This window comes from Asterias rubens, chromosome 21 (genome assembly GCF_902459465.1).
Source record: "Asterias rubens chromosome 21, eAstRub1.3, whole genome shotgun sequence".
Lineage (NCBI taxonomy): Eukaryota > Metazoa > Echinodermata > Asteroidea > Forcipulatida > Asteriidae > Asterias > Asterias rubens.
In genome coordinates this window covers 463,161-479,348 of record NC_047082.1, presented here as the reverse complement: position 1 = coordinate 479,348, position 16,188 = coordinate 463,161, and the positions used below count along the sequence as shown (strand labels likewise).

Genomic DNA, 16,188 nt, shown 5'->3' with positions numbered 1-16,188 from the left:
TAATAATGTTCCTACCTAAGTTCATAAATATTTAATGTTTTAATTTTAGTTAAATAATTGTGTCCTTCACCCTTTTGTCCAAAGGCTGTGTTAGGATATTTTGAGTTAATAGATGCACCGTCCATGTTTTAAATGCATATTAATGTCCGCTATCCGCAGCGCTTGTTTATAAAAAACAAGCACTATTTTTTGGCCGACGTTACACGCTATTTTATCTTACGCCTTTGTGAAACTCTTTACGTCTCACTTTCGATTTATAAAAAAGATAAATTATTTTAGAAATTATTTCATACTATAGCATTAACTTTTGAATTTGATTTAAAGTTGCCCATTAATTGAAAGAATATTGTAGACATTCAGCTCTGTTAGATTGTTTTTTTTTAATGCAGATAATTTTATATAGTTAATTTCCAAATTAAACTGTTAAACATAAAAACTAAAACTGTTACCTAAAAACTAAAACATAATATTAATCTTCATGTATGCCTGGCATCCCCCACTGATCATATATAATGTTAATACCTAAGTTCATAAGTATTAATTAAATAATTGTGTCCTTCACCCTTTTGTCCTAAGGTTATCATAGGATATTTTTTGCCCGAGTTAATAGATGCACCGACCGTGTTTTAAATGCATACTAATGTCCGATATCCGCAGCGCACGTTAATATAAAACAAGCAATGTTTTGTTTTGCCGACGTTACACGCCATTTAAAAAAAAGATAAATTAGTTTATTATTTATTTCATATTATAGCATCAATGTTTGAATCAGGTTTAATGTTACCCATAAATATGAAAGAATATTGTACACATTCAGCTATATATTAGTATTTTTTTGTTTGTAATGCAGGTAATTTTATATAGTTAATTTTCAAGTTAAAGTGTGTCATAAAAACTTAACCATAATATTCATCTACACGTAGGCCTGGCCCCCACTGATTGTATAATATGAAGTTCATACATGTGATATATTAAACTAAACTGTAATTATTGTTTTAATTTTAGTGAAACAATTGTGTCCTTCCCCCTTTTGTTAATGTAATTTTTAAGTTGTCATAAACATGTTACCAGAGGATACGTTTATAAGTGTCAATTTTATTCAAATGATACTAATAAATGTTAGTTCTAATTTAATTGTGGAATGTAAGTAGAAAACACAACCCCTTAATTACATATTGTCAAATTCATAAATTATACAAATGACATTCTAATAAACTGTAAATTATAAATTGTAATTTTCTCTACTGATTTTTGATTTTTGTGGGGGTATGATTAACATTTCATAACGCTACTTTGTAATGTGGTAGATTGTTATATTAGTTATAATTTAACTATAAAAAATATTTAATTCATTGTTTCGCTGTACGTGGTAAGATTTAATTAAATGTAAAAAAAAACACCAATCAAAATAAGTTGTTTTGTGAAACAGACTTTGTTATTTACAAAGCCCAAATCATTAATAGCAAGTTTCATGATTTATATTTTAATTATTTAAATTTTGTAATATAATTTTGTCTGTGAATTATGAAGAAAACACGACAACACGTTCCAGTGCAAGTCTTTCATAGAACAAGACCTATATGACGAAACAAATGTTATATTTCCGCAACATTTCAACGCGTGACATCGTTATGCGCGCACCACTCACGCTCAAACCTATCAGCAGCAACCTCGTTTCTATACCAACAAATTTAACCAGTGAACACTTATTTGGGGTCTAAAAACAACCAGCCAAAAGTACTGTAAACACCCACGATAAAGTTTAACATCACAATTAAAAAAATAGAAGTGCATAGCTTCATAAGTACACCACAAACATTTTATTTCAGTTTGGCCTATCTTTTTTGGGGATTTCTTCAAATTGATGGGCTATCTTTGACTGAGACTAAGGGAGTTTAACCGTGAAGAAGCAGCACGCACCTCCGCACAAGGCAGAAGTGGCACACACCTCCGCATAAATGCAGAAGTGGCTCGCACCTTCGCATGATAAGTGCATTCTCACAATGTCACCATTATAGGAGCTGATACTCCCATGATAAGAGACAGACTATAATGGGATACACTGCAAGACATCATACTTGGGTGACACGCCTTCAAAACGATGGATTCTCCTATAGTTTCTGTATTTCTTGTTGCTAAGATTAGGGTAAGGGTTATTCTATTCTATATTTAACATTTGTTTTGGGGGGGATTTTTTCAACATAACTTATTGATTGGCTATCTTTGCCTGAGCCTGAGAGAGTTTGACCGTTAAGAAGCAGCACGCACCTCCACACAAGGCAGAAGTGGCACACACCTCCGCATAAATGCAGAAGTGGCACGCACCTTCGCATGATAAGTGCAATCTCACAATGTCACCATTATAGGAGCTGATACTCCCATGATAAGAGACAGACTATAATGGGATACACTGCAAGACATCATACTTGGGTGACACGCCTTCAAAACGATGGATTCTCCTATAGTTTCTGTATTTCTTGTTGCTAAGATTAGGGTAAGGGTTATTCTATTCTTTATTTAACATTTGTTTTGGGGGGGGATTTATTCAACATAGTAAATTAATGGGCTGTCTTTGCCTGAGCCTGAGAGAATTTGACCGTTAAGAAGCAGCACGCACCTCCGCACAAGGCAGAAGTGGCACACACCTCCGCATAAATGCAGAAGTGGCACGCACCTTCGCATGATAAGTGCAATCTCACAATGTCACCATTATAGGAGCTGATACTCCCATGATAAGAGACAGACTATAATGGGATACACTGCAAGACATCATACTTGGGTGACACGCCTCCAAAACGATGGACTCTCCTATAGTTTCTGTATTTCTTGTTGCTAAGATTAGGGTAAGGGTTATTCTATTCTTTATTTAACATTTGTTTTGGGGGGGATTTATTCAACATAGTAAATTAATGGGCTGTCTTTGCCTGAGCCTAAGAGAGTTTGACCGTTAAGAAGCAGCACGCACCTCCGCACAAGACAGAGGCGGCACACACCTCCACATAAATGCAGAAGTGGCACACACCTTCGCATGATAAGTGCAATCTCACAATGTCACCATTATAGGAGCTGATACTCCCATGATAAGAGACAGACTATTATGGGATACACTGCAAGACATCATACTGGGGTGACACGCCTTCAAAACACTATATAGTCTCCCACATTTTTTGTTTCAAATCCTTGTTTGTGATGCACAACATATAATGCAGATATATTTCAGAACTAAACTTGTTTCATATAAAAGCCTATAATTACAAAACTATATAAGTACACCATTATTTATAAGTACACCATCGCAAGCATTTTTTGTCATCAGATTTTGCTGATTGTCATCCTGGTAAGCTTAGTTCAATTAGCAGGGCTACCAACGAGCAGGTTCCAGGATACCAGCCCCACACGCTTTCTGAGATCGTAAGAGCCAATTGCACCATCCCTTAAGGGGATGGGTCCGGTCCACTGTCCCAACTTCGGCGCCAGGACAGCCTCCCTACTCGTACTAACGCGGTCCCTAGTTGAAAGGACTAGGGACTACTTCCGTTGGTCAACCATTTGTGATAACACCGGCACCATCCTGACAGATGAGGAGCCCAAATGCACCTTTAAGATCAACCACCCAGTGGCCCGAGCCGGAAGTAGGACCCCACATGCCAGGTGCATGTGTCCAGGTCCCTTTAATCTAACCGCCGCACTTCCAAAAAAACTTGCTTAAAAATGCATTATGCAATTTCGCAATTTCAAAGCGCAAACAAAATCGCGTTTGTGCTTGCTTGCAATGGTGAACTTATTTACAAGATGTTCAATTAAAGTCATAATAACAATAATGAAAGATACTTATTAAAGGCACTGGACACATTTGGTAACTGTCAAAGACTAGTATTCTCACTTTCCCAACATACATGTATGCATAAAATAACAAATTTGGGCACAATTAATCATTGAAGTTGCAAGATAATAATGAAAGAAAAACACCCTTGTTGCATCAATTTGTGTGACTGCTTTAAGATGCATAATAAAAGGTTTCAGCTGAAGTCTTTATTATTTCAAAAACTACGTTACTTCAGAGGGAGCCATTTCTCACAATGTTGCAAACTAGAGACGGCTCTCCATTGCTAGTTAGCAAATAGGTTTTTACGCTAAAAATTGTTTTGAGGAATTACCAACAGTGCCTATATACACCTCTACACAAAAGTAACATACCAATAATAGAAAACATATTTAAAAGGGGAGAGGTTACCAGCACTTACACCCTTAGCCAAGATCCTCAGCATCTGGCCATAAAAACAATGCAGGAATGTTCAGCTAAAACAAGAATTAAAAAACACAATAAGTGCATCATAAATTACAAAAGTTATGAAAAGGGGAGAGGTTACCAGCACTTACACCCTTGGCCAAGATCCTCAGCATCTCGCCATAAAAACAACACAGGAATGTTCAGCTAAAACAATAATTATAACGAATCTTGAAGGAAGTGATCGAAGTAGCTTGGCTAACAATAAGATGAAGACTGTTTCATAAGGTGGGAGCAGCATTGACCCCCATATTGCGAGGTAGAGACTCGGTGGGGAGCTTGCAGTAGAAACTGTGATAATAAGCGAAGACAACGAGGATGTGTTTTATACAAAGTTATAAGTTTGGAGACACAAGTAGGAGTGAGACCATAATGAGACTTGTAAGTGAGCAACATTGGCTTGAACAAAATATGGTCCTTGATCGGCAGCCAGTAGAGACAGCTAAGAATAGGGATGATGTGCTCATTTCTTGGAGACCATTCCACAAGGCAAGAAGCAGTATTCTGAATACACTGTAGCTTATTCAGTTCATAAAAAACACATTAATATTACCATACTGTTAAAGACAACATGTTGATTGTTACATCCACAATTGCTTGCAGCTTAGATGTCTTGAAGATAGCGATGTTTTCATATGCGTTGCTCTCCATTATACCCAGTATCCTTGATGATATCAGTAGTGGTGATTCAATTCTGCACTTCTTTTCAGGAAACCATTCCTCACATCTCCTTCTCTGAAAGGTGAAGTTTGAAGACAAAAAACTAAATATAAGCCAACAATTTTAATTTGCACAATACAATGCAGGGTATATAAAACTGGGCAGGCCCCCTAATTGGGTGTTAAATCTTTATTAAAAGTGTGATAAAATATAATTTTTAACACCAATTATGAACGCCATCAGCAACCACTCAAGAAACGACAGTGACCTGACAACAGCAACCAGTGGCATAGAACCAAATGCCTGTCGCTTAGAAACAACAGTGAACCGACATCAGCAACCAGTGACTATAACCAGATGAATGTTGCTCAAGGAACATAAGTGAACCGACATCGGACCCCAATGGCATAGCACCAAAGGCCTGTCGCTCAAGAAACGACAATGAACCGACATCGGCAACCAGTGATTAGCACCAGAGAAATATCGCTCAAGGAACGAAAGTAAACCGACATCGAAAACCAATGGCATAGCACCGAAGGCCTGTCGCTCAAGAAACGACAATGAACCGACATTGGCAACCAGTGACTAGCACCAGAGATATGTTGCTCAAGGAACGAAAGTAAACCGACATCGGAAACCAATGGCATAGCACCAAAGGCCTGTCGCTCAAGAAACGACAATGAACCGACATCGGCAACCAGTGACTAGCACCAGAGAAATGTCGCTCAAGGAACGAAAGTAAACCGACATCTGAAACCAATGGCATAGCACCAAAGGCCTGTCGCTCAAGAAACGACAATGAACCGACGTCTGCAACCAGTGACTAGCACCAGAGAAATGTCGCTCAAGGAACGAGAGTAAACCAACATCGGAAACCAATGGCATAGCACCAAAGGCCTGTCGCTCTAGAAACGACAATGAACCGACATCGGCAACCAGTGACTAGCACCAGAAAAATGTTGCTCACGGAACGAAAGTAAACCGACATCGGAAACCAATGGCATAGCACCAAAGGCCTGTTGCTCAAGAAACGACAATGAACCGACATCGGCAACCAGTGACTAGCACCAGAGAAATGTCGCTCACGGAACGAAAGTAAACCGACATCGGAAACCAATGGCATAGCACCAAAAGCCTGTCGCTCAAGAAACGACAATGAACCGACATCAGCAACCAGTGACTAGCACCAGAGAAATGTCGATCAAGGAACGAGAGTAAACCAACATCGGAAACCAATGGCATAGCACCAAAGGCCTGTCGCTCAAGAAACGACAATGAACCGACATCGGCAACCAGTGACTAGCGCCAGAGAAATGTCGCTCAAGGAACGAAAGTAAACCGACATCGGAAACCAATGGCATAGCACCAAAGGCCTGTCGCTCAAGAAACGACAATGAACCAACATCGGCAACCAGTGACTAGCACCAGAGAAATATCGCTCAAGGAACGAAAGTAAACCGACATCGGAAACCAATGGCATAGCACCGAAGGCCTGTCGCTCAAGAAACGACAATGAACCGACATCAGCAACCAGTGACTAGCACCAGAGAAATGTTGCTCAAGGAACGAAAGTAAACCGACATCGGAAACCAATGGCATAGCACCAAAGGCCTGTTGCTCAAGAAACGACAATGAACCGACATCGGCAACCAGTGACTAGCACCAGAGAAATGTCGCTCACGGAACGAAAGTAAACCGACATCGGAAACCAATGGCATAGCACCAAAAGCCTGTCGCTCAAGAAACGACAATGAACCGACATCAGCAACCAGTGACTAGCACCAGAGAAATGTCGATCAAGGAACGAGAGTAAACCAACATCGGAAACCAATGGCATAGCACCAAAGGCCTGTCGCTCAAGAAACGACAATGAACCGACATCGGCAACCAGTGACTAGCGCCAGAGAAATGTCGCTCAAGGAACGAAAGTAAACCGACATCGGAAACCAATGGCATAGCACCAAAGGCCTGTCGCTCAAGAAACGACAATGAACCAACATCGGCAACCAGTGACTAGCACCAGAGAAATATCGCTCAAGGAACGAAAGTAAACCGACATCGGAAACCAATGGCATAGCACCGAAGGCCTGTCGCTCAAGAAACGACAATGAACCGACATCAGCAACCAGTGACTAGCACCAGAGAAATGTTGCTCAAGGAACGAAAGTAAACCGACATCGGAAACCAATGGCATACCACCAAAAGCCTGTCACTCAAGAAACGACAATGAACTGACATCGGCAACCAGTGACTAGCACCAGAGAAATGTCGCTCAAGGAAAGACAGTAAGCCGACATCGGAAACCAATGGCATAGCACCAAAGGCCTGTCGCTCAAGAAACGACAATGAACCGACATCAGCAACCAGTGACTAGCGCCAGAGAAATGTCGCTCAAGGAACGAAAGTAAACCGACATCGGAAACCAATGGCATAGCACCAAAGGCCTGTCACTCAAGAAACGACAATGAACCAACATCGGCAACCAGTGACTAGCACCAGAGAAATATCGCTCAAGGAAAGAAAGTAAACCGACATCGGAAACCAATGGCATAGCACCAAAGGCCTGTCACTCAAGAAACGACAATGAACCAACATCGGCAACCAGTGACTAGCACCAGAGAAATATCGCTCAAGGAAAGACAGTAAGCCGACATCGGAAACCAATGGCATAGCACCAATGGCCTGTCACTCAAGAAACGACAATGAACTGAAATCGGCAACCAGTGACTAGCACCAGAGAAATTCGTTCAAGGAACGAAAGTAAACCGACATCAAAACCAATGGCATAGCACCAAAGGCCTGTCGCTCAAGAAACGACAATGAACCGACATCGGCAACCAGTGACTAGCACCAGAGAAATGTCGCTCAAGGAACGAAAGTAAACCGACATCGGAAACCATTGGCATAGCACCAACGGCCTGTCACTCAAGAAACAACAATGAACCGACATCGGCAACCAATGACTAGCACCAGAGAAATGTTGCTCAAGGAACGAAAGTAAACCGACATCGGAAACCAATGGCATAGCACCAAAGGCCTGTCGCTCAAGAAACGACAATGAACCGACATCGGCAACCAGTAACTAGCACCAGAGAAATGTCGCTCAAGTAACGAGAGTAAACCAACATCGGAAACCAATGGCATAGCACCAAAGGCCTGTCGCTCAAGAAACGACAATGAACCGACATCAGCAACCAGTGACTAGCACCAGAGAAATGTCGCTCAAGGAACGAAAGTAAACCGACATCGGAAACCAATGGCATAGCACCAAAGGCCTGTCGCTCAAGAAACGACAATGAACCAACATCGGCAACCAGTGACTAGCACCAGAGAAATGTTGCTCAAGGAACGAAAGTAAACCGACATCGGAAACCAATGGCATAGCACCAAAGGCCTGTCGCTCAAGAAACGACAATGAACCGACATTGGCAACCAGTGACTAGCACCAGAGAAATGTCGCTCAAGGAACGAAAGTAAACCGACATCTGAAACCAATGGCATAGCACCAAAGGCCTGTCGCTCAAGAAATGACAATGAACCGACATCGGCAACCAGTGACTAGCACCAGAGAAATGTCGCTCAAGGAACGAGAGTAAACCAACATCTGAAACCAATGGCATAGCACCAAAGGCCTGTCGCTCAAGAAACGACAATGAACCGACATCGGCAACCAGTGACTAGCACCAGAGAAATGTCGCTCAAGGAACGACAATGAACCGACATCGGACCCCAATGGCATAGCACCAAAGGCCTGTCGCTAAAGAAATGACAATGAACCGACATCGGCAACCAGTGACTAGCACCAGAGAAATGTTGCTCAAGGAACGAAAGTAAACCGACATCGAAACCAATGGCATAGCACCAAAGGCCTGTCGCTCAAGAAACGACAATGAACCGACATCAGCAACCAGTGACTAGCACCAGAGAAATGTTGCTCAAGGAACGAAAGTAAACCGACATCGGAAACCAATGGCATAGCACCAAAGGCCTGTCGCTCAAGAAACGACAATGAACCGACATCGGCAACCAGTGACTAGCACCAGAGAAATGTCGATCAAGGAACGAGAGTAAACCAACATCGGAAACCAATGGCATAGCACCAAAGGCCTAGCTCAAGAAACGACAATGAACCGACATCGGCAACCAGTGACTAGCACCAGAGAAATGTCGTTCAAGAACGAAAGTAAACCAACATCGAAACCAATGGCATAGCACCAAAGGCCTGTCGCTCAAGAAACGACAATGAACCGACATCGGCAACCAGTGACTAGCACCAGAGAAATGTCGCTCAAGGAACGAAAGTAAACCGACATCGGAAACCAATGGCATAGCACCAAAGGCATGTCGCTCAAGAAACGACAATGAACCGATATCGGCAACCAGTGACTAGCACCAGAGAAATGTTGCTCAAGGAACAAAAGTAAACCGACATCGGAAACCATTGGCATAGCACCAAAGGCCTGTCGCTCAAGAAACGACAATGAACCGACATCGGCAACCAGTGACTAGCACCAGAGAAATGTCGCTCAAGGAACGAAAGTAAACCGACATCGGAAACCAATGGCATAGCACCAAAGGCATGTTGCTCAAGAAACGACAATGAACCGATATCGGCAACCAGTGACTAGCACCAGAGAAATGTTGCTCAAGGAACAAAAGTAAACCGACATCGGAAACCATTGGCATAGCACCAAAGGCCTGCCGCTCAAGAAACGACAATGAATCGACATCGGCAACCAGTGACTAGCACCAGAGAAATGTTGCTCAAGGAACGAAAGTAAACCGACATCGGAAACCAATGGCATAGCACCAAAGGCCTGTCGCTCAAGAAACGACAATGAACCGCCATCGGCAACCAGTGACTAGCACCAGAGAAATGTTGCTCAAGGAACGAAAGTAAACCGACATCGGAAACCAATGGCAAAGCACCAAAGGCCTGTTGCTCAGAAAACGACAGTAAACCGACATCGGCAACCAGTGACTAGCACCAGAGGCCCACCGTTTATGAAAACGACAGTGAACTGTCACAGGCAACAAGTGACTAGCACAAGAGGCCTAGCACAAGAGGCCTAGCACAAGAGGCCTAGCACAAGAGGCCTTGCCTTGCATTCAAGAAACAACAGTAAACCGACATTTGAAACTGATAGCACAATTCCAAAGGCCTGTTACTAAAAAAACTACAGTAAATCGACATCACACCAGTGACTAGCACCAGAGGAATATCGCTCAAGAAACGACAGTGAACCAACATTGGCAATCGGTGACTTAGCATCGTATAATTGTCGCTCAAGGACTAAAAGTGAACCGACATCGGCAACCAGTGACTAGCACCAGAGAAATGTCGCTCAAGGAACGAAAGTAAACCGACATCTGAAACCAATGGCATAGCACCAAAGGCCTGTCGCTCAAGAAACGACAATGAACCGACATCGGCAACCAGTGACTAGCACCAGAGAAATGTCGTTCAAGGAACGAAAGTAAACCGACATCGGAAACCAATGGCATAGCACCAAAGGTCTGTCGCTCAATAAACGCAGTGAACAGACATCGGCAACCGGTGACTAGCACCAGAGGCCTGTTGCTCAAGAAATGACAGTGAATTGACATTGGCAACCAGTGACTAGCACCATATAGGCCTGTTGCTCAAGAAACAAAAGTGAACCGATATCAGAAACCAATGGCATACCACCAATGGCATACCACCAAAGGTCTGTCGCTCAACAAACGACATTGGCAATCGATGACAAGCACCGGAGAATTGTCGCTCAAGGAACGAAAGTAAACCGACATCGGAAACCAATGGCAAAGCACCAAAGGCCTGTTGCTCAGAAAACGACAGTAAACCGACATCGGCAACCAGTGACTAGCACCAGAGGCCCACCGTTTATGAAAACGACAGTGAACTGTCACAGGCAACAAGTGCCTAGCACAAGAGGCCTAGCACAAGAGGCCTTGCCTTGCATTCAAGAAACAACAGTAAACCGACATTTGAAACTGATAGCACAATTCCAAAGGCCTGTTACTAAAAAAACTACAGTAAATCGACATCACACCAGTGACTAGCACCAGAGGAATATCGCTCAAGAAACGACAGTGAACCGACATTGGCAATCGGTGACTTAGCATCGTATATTGTCGCTCAAGGACTAAAAGTGAACCGACATCATATCACCAAAGGCTTATCGCTCAAGAAAACGACAGTGAATTGACATCGGCAATCTGTGACTAGGGCACCAGAGGAATGGCAGCCAAGAAACGAAAGTGAACGACATTGGAAACCAATGGCATACCACCAGAATAACAGTTAACCGAGACAGAGGCCTGTCGCTCAAGAAACGAAAGTGAACCGACATTGGCAACCAGTGACATGTATAAAAGCCAGTTGCTTAAGAAACGACAGTGAATCGACATTGGCAACCAGTGACATAGCACCAGAGGAATGTTGCTCAAGAAACGACAGTGAACCGGCATCAAATTATTATTGGCAAACCACTAAAGGCCTGTTGCCCAGAAAGGACAGTTATTCCAAATTGGCAAACACAGGGAAAACCCATTTGTACTCCTGGTTGGAGAGAAGCAATTAAGGCAAAGTGCCACGATCAAGGACACAATTGTTGCGACTAACCAGGATTTAGGATTGGAACCTATATTTCGTAAATTACAAAAATTGAGTCCAACGAGGCAGGACTCTAGGCCCAGACATGTAAAATGCCTTTAAACAAGAGTAACAACATGCATTCTGCATAATTATTACAGAGCTCCATTCGAGACTGGGGTTAATATTAGAAGTAATCTTGTTATGAACTCGCCTTTAACTGGAGAGTGTAGCTCCTTCATCGTCGGCTGGACTTGGATGGAGATCTACTTGTAGTCAGAGAGCTTTGCAGATGTTAAGCTGTATCACACACAAACAAAAGACACAGTTTGTAACAGTTGATGTTAAAAAACATTACCCATCATCAAAACAGTCAAAGTACAGAAAGCTTGCTTCTAAGTCTAGATTTGTGAACAAAAAACTTTTAATAAAAAATGAGTGAAAAACAACAAAAAACTCAAAATTGTAAGCAACAAATGTTTTCAAATAATGTTGTAACCAAGACTTTTTTCTCAAGTCAATTCAAGTGATTATTTCCCAAGTCAAGTTAAGTCAAGTCACAAGTCAAATTTTTGCAAGTCAAGATAAGTCCCACGCCAAATAATGTCACAAAATAAGTCCACTCTCATTAAGTTGTGACAAACTCAAGTAAAATCAAATCTTTTCATCAACTACCTTTGTTTTACCCCATGGGAACCACTTACGATGTGTTATTCAATAATGAAAAATAAATGCATGAGTTTAATAAAATAAGGGGGAAAAATATACTTGACTATTAATGACCATGCAGAGACACAAGTAATTTTTGTTTTATGTAGCGATGTATCTTCACTGATAAGACCAAAGCTTTTGCAATTTTTGCATTTTTGTTTTTAATTGCCATCAGTACAGTTGTGAAAAACTAAAAACATCATCAACAAGTCAGCACACAACAATCTGTGTGTGTGTGTGTGGAAAGTCAGGTGACAGTAGTCCGCATATGGATGTGAAAACCAGACATGGACCAAAGTGTGGCCAGTCGGTGGAATCAATCTCGTGCCTGTTTTATGTACTGGGACTGGGCATGATAACAAACAACATCGTGTGCGGAAGCGACTTGGTTTTTCATGAAGATAATTTGCAAACTGTATATTCAAGTCAATTCTAAACTCTCAAGTAATTTTTGCACAAGTCAAGTCAAGTCTCAAGTCATTTTTGTCCAAGTCAAGTCAAGTCACAAGTCAACAAAATTGGTAACTTGAGTCCAAGTCACTGACTCAAGTCAACAACAACTGGTTTCTAGGAACTCATGCATACATACCATTTGGATTGCTGCAATCCAACTATACAACAGTAAAACTTGGAAATGTCAATTGCTTGAAACAGTTCTCTTGGGGATTGGTGCTGTATGAACTGTTAATCATTGCTCTATGTCTCCCTTCACAAATAAAAGTTATCCTGCAAATAGCATGCAATTTTAAAATAAAAAAAATCTATGAACTTGCCTTGATCAAATAAAGCTTACTATAAAAGCACTTTAAAAGCAGACTGAAAAACACAACGCAGTCTGTCAACTGCGAAATGGCTGTAAGGCTACAGGGAAATGAATGATAATTTGTATTGATGCAAGAAAATGACTCACATTTGTTTTTGGTTAACCCAACCCGGCAACAACAATTATGCACACTGCTAGACTGCTCTGTTTAGGACCAGAAGTAATATTAGAAGTTTTGTCGTTAGAAATTCACCTTGGAATTTTTGTCCAGATGTGTCGATCCAGCATGCAGGAGAGTTTAGTTCCTCAGCGCTGGCAAAGCTGGTGTCTCGTTTCAGGGTGTCTATGAATGAAAGACATCTTCTCCTACAAGAAGCCTTGCCTTGATGAGTGGTCTCCAAGAGGATGGTTGGGCAAGCAACAAGCTCAGAGGGGATGAACACAGTGCCCAGCAAACTTGAGTCGGTGTTCGCAGATCTCGCCTGTAGTCTTGTGCCAGCATAGAGGTTGCACTTTCTCATAAGGTCCTGCCAGGAGATGTTTAGGGCCATACGCAGTATCCTGGTGTAGCAACCGTCAAGAGACTCCGAAGGCTTAGGTTGGTCTTGGACATCTGCTCATTACAGGGTAGATGTAGTTGGAGATAATCAGCCAGACTGAACACAAACAAAATCAAATGATATGCAACATTTCGAGTTTCAAACTATGATTTAACATTAAAGCATTTACATTGACACTTTTATTAATAAACAATGGAAGGGGAAATATTGAATAATTTGGTTAACCCAACACAGCAACAAAATTCTGAACAATTACTAAAGAGCTCTAACAGGATCAGAAGTAGGTAACAAAAGTATTGTTGTGAGAAATTCACCTTCGACTTGAGAGTGCAGCTCCTGTATCAAAGGATGGTCTTGGAGATCTACTTGCTGATGGGTAGATGTCTTTGTAGATGATGAGCCTGTCTGCAACAACAAAAAAACAAATCAAACAATTTGCAGCAACAAATAATTGAAAACAGCAACAAAATAGTAATTCTATGGTTTTACCGATGCACAGATTAGCACTGTATACTTCTGAGTTGTGTGAAACAAATAGCTGGATGAACCAATGCAAAAAAGTTATTATTAAAAAAAAAAGTAAATGTAATTGGAAAGGGGGTTCAAATGTCTGAAATAGTTCTTGGAAGGGGGGTTCAAATTTCTGAAACAGTTCTTGGAAGGGGGGTTCAAATGTCTGAAACAGTTCTTGGAAGGGGGTTCAAATGTCTGAAACAGTTCTTGGAAGGGGGGTTCAAATGTCTGAAACAGTTCTTGGAAGGGGGGTTCAAATGTCTGAAACAGTTCTTGGAAGGGGGTTCAAATGTCTGAAACAGTTCTTGGAAGGGGGGTTCAAATGTCTGAAACAGTTCTTGGAAGGGGGGTTCAAATGTCTGAAACAGTTCTTGGAAGGGGGGTTCAAATGTCTGAAACAGTTCTTGGAAGGGGGGTTCAAATGTCTGAAACAGTTCTTGGAAGGGGGGTTCAAATGTCTGAAACAGTTCTTGGAAGGGGGTTCAAATGTCTGAAACAGTTCTTGGAAGGGGGTTCAAATGTCTGAAACAGTTCTTGGAAGGGGGTTCAAATGTCTGAAACAGTTCTTGGAAGGGGGGTTCAAATGTCTGAAACAGTTCTTGGAAGGGGGGTTCAAATGTCTGAAACAGTTCTTGGAAGGGGGTTCAAATGTCTGAAACAGTTCTTGGAAGGGGGTTCAAATGTCTGAAACAGTTCTTGGAAGGGGGTTCAAATGTCTGAAACAGTTCTTGGAAGGGGGTTCAAATGTCTGAAACAGTTCTTGGAAGGGGGGTTCAAATGTCTGAAACAGTTCTTGGAAGGGGGTTCAAATGTCTGAAACAGTTCTCTTATGAAGTATTGCTGATCTACTTTGTTTCTATATCAGTGAGCTTTCAGATAACTGTTTCTATATCAGTGAGCTTTCAGATAACTGTTTCTATATCAGTGAGCTTTCAGATAACTGTTTCTATATCAGTGAGCTTTCAGATAACTGTTTCTATATCAGTGAGCTTTCAGATAACTTGCTTTTACCTTTAGTTGTTTAATATTTTCAAGAATAACTGATGAAAAGCATTCCAAGCAGCAACATGATAGTTTAACAATGACTGTCAAAATAAAATCTAATCTAGTAAATAATATTTACAATTTAAGTTTATAGCAACAGTTAAGAATTGAAAACCCCTACAGAAAAAGCCCACCTTTCAACTTGAACCTATCAACTTTGCTTGCCAGAGTTATATAAACATCTTTGAATAATTTGGAAAACTGCAATAATAATAATTCATATTTACTTCTGGTTAACCCAACACAGCAACCAAAATTCGGCCAATTACTATTTGCTCTGTTTAGGACCAGAACAAAAATATATAAAACATATCTTTTAGGAATGTAGCTCCTCGAAGGCCAGTCCTGGACATCGACCTGTGGATGGGTAGATGTCTTTGGAGATGGTGAGACTTTCTGCAACACAAACAAACCAAACAATTTGCAGCAACAAAACATTGAAAACAGCTTTAAACATTTAGAATTGTTTGAAGCTTTGCATACATGTAGTGTGGATAAATTGAGGAACAGATGACTCACAGAAATAGGATGTTGAAAATCAAAACAAGCAACACTAATTCGGAGGTTTTTTTTTGGGGGGGGGGGGGGTGGGCAACTGCCTGAAAACATTTCTCTGCCAGAGTAGTGCTGATATGAATTTTATTTATTTATCAGGGAGCTTTCACGTAGTTTGCTTATTCCTTCAGTTTTTTATTCTATCAATCAATTAAACAGGCATGAGAATGGGTGATGATAAAAAAACAGGAAAAAAACTCAGTTGATCGGAAATGTCAATATTCCATCATAACACGAGCGCGCAGCACGAAGTCCCCTATAGCCGGGGTCCAGGGCCCGCTCAAGGGCCCCGGGACAAACAATTACTAAAAAAATTGTTTTATTGTTCGTAAGCATATACTCTTATGTTTGAAAGGAAAAAAAATCTATTTCCAGGTGACTTTAAATGTTCTATCTTAAAAGAATTCACCCGCTGTAATCAAATCAAAATTCATGTCACTACGTGACTCATGCTGAGTTGTAAGTACTGCGAGTGCGCAAGTATGCGTGCTCTATTCGC

At 41.3% G+C, this 16,188-nt stretch overlaps 1 long non-coding RNA gene across 1 annotated transcript; it reads right to left on the bottom strand.

Moving 5' to 3' along the window:
• Nucleotides 1-11,761: 11,761 nt before the first annotated feature.
• LOC117304611 lies at nucleotides 11,762-15,001 on the bottom strand. Its single transcript, XR_004520604.1, has 3 exons — nucleotides 13,892-15,001; nucleotides 13,271-13,673; nucleotides 11,762-11,843 (listed from the first exon to the last, which is right to left on the bottom strand). It is a non-coding gene; the product is annotated as an uncharacterized LOC117304611 (long non-coding RNA).
• Nucleotides 15,002-16,188: the final 1,187 nt, after the last annotated feature.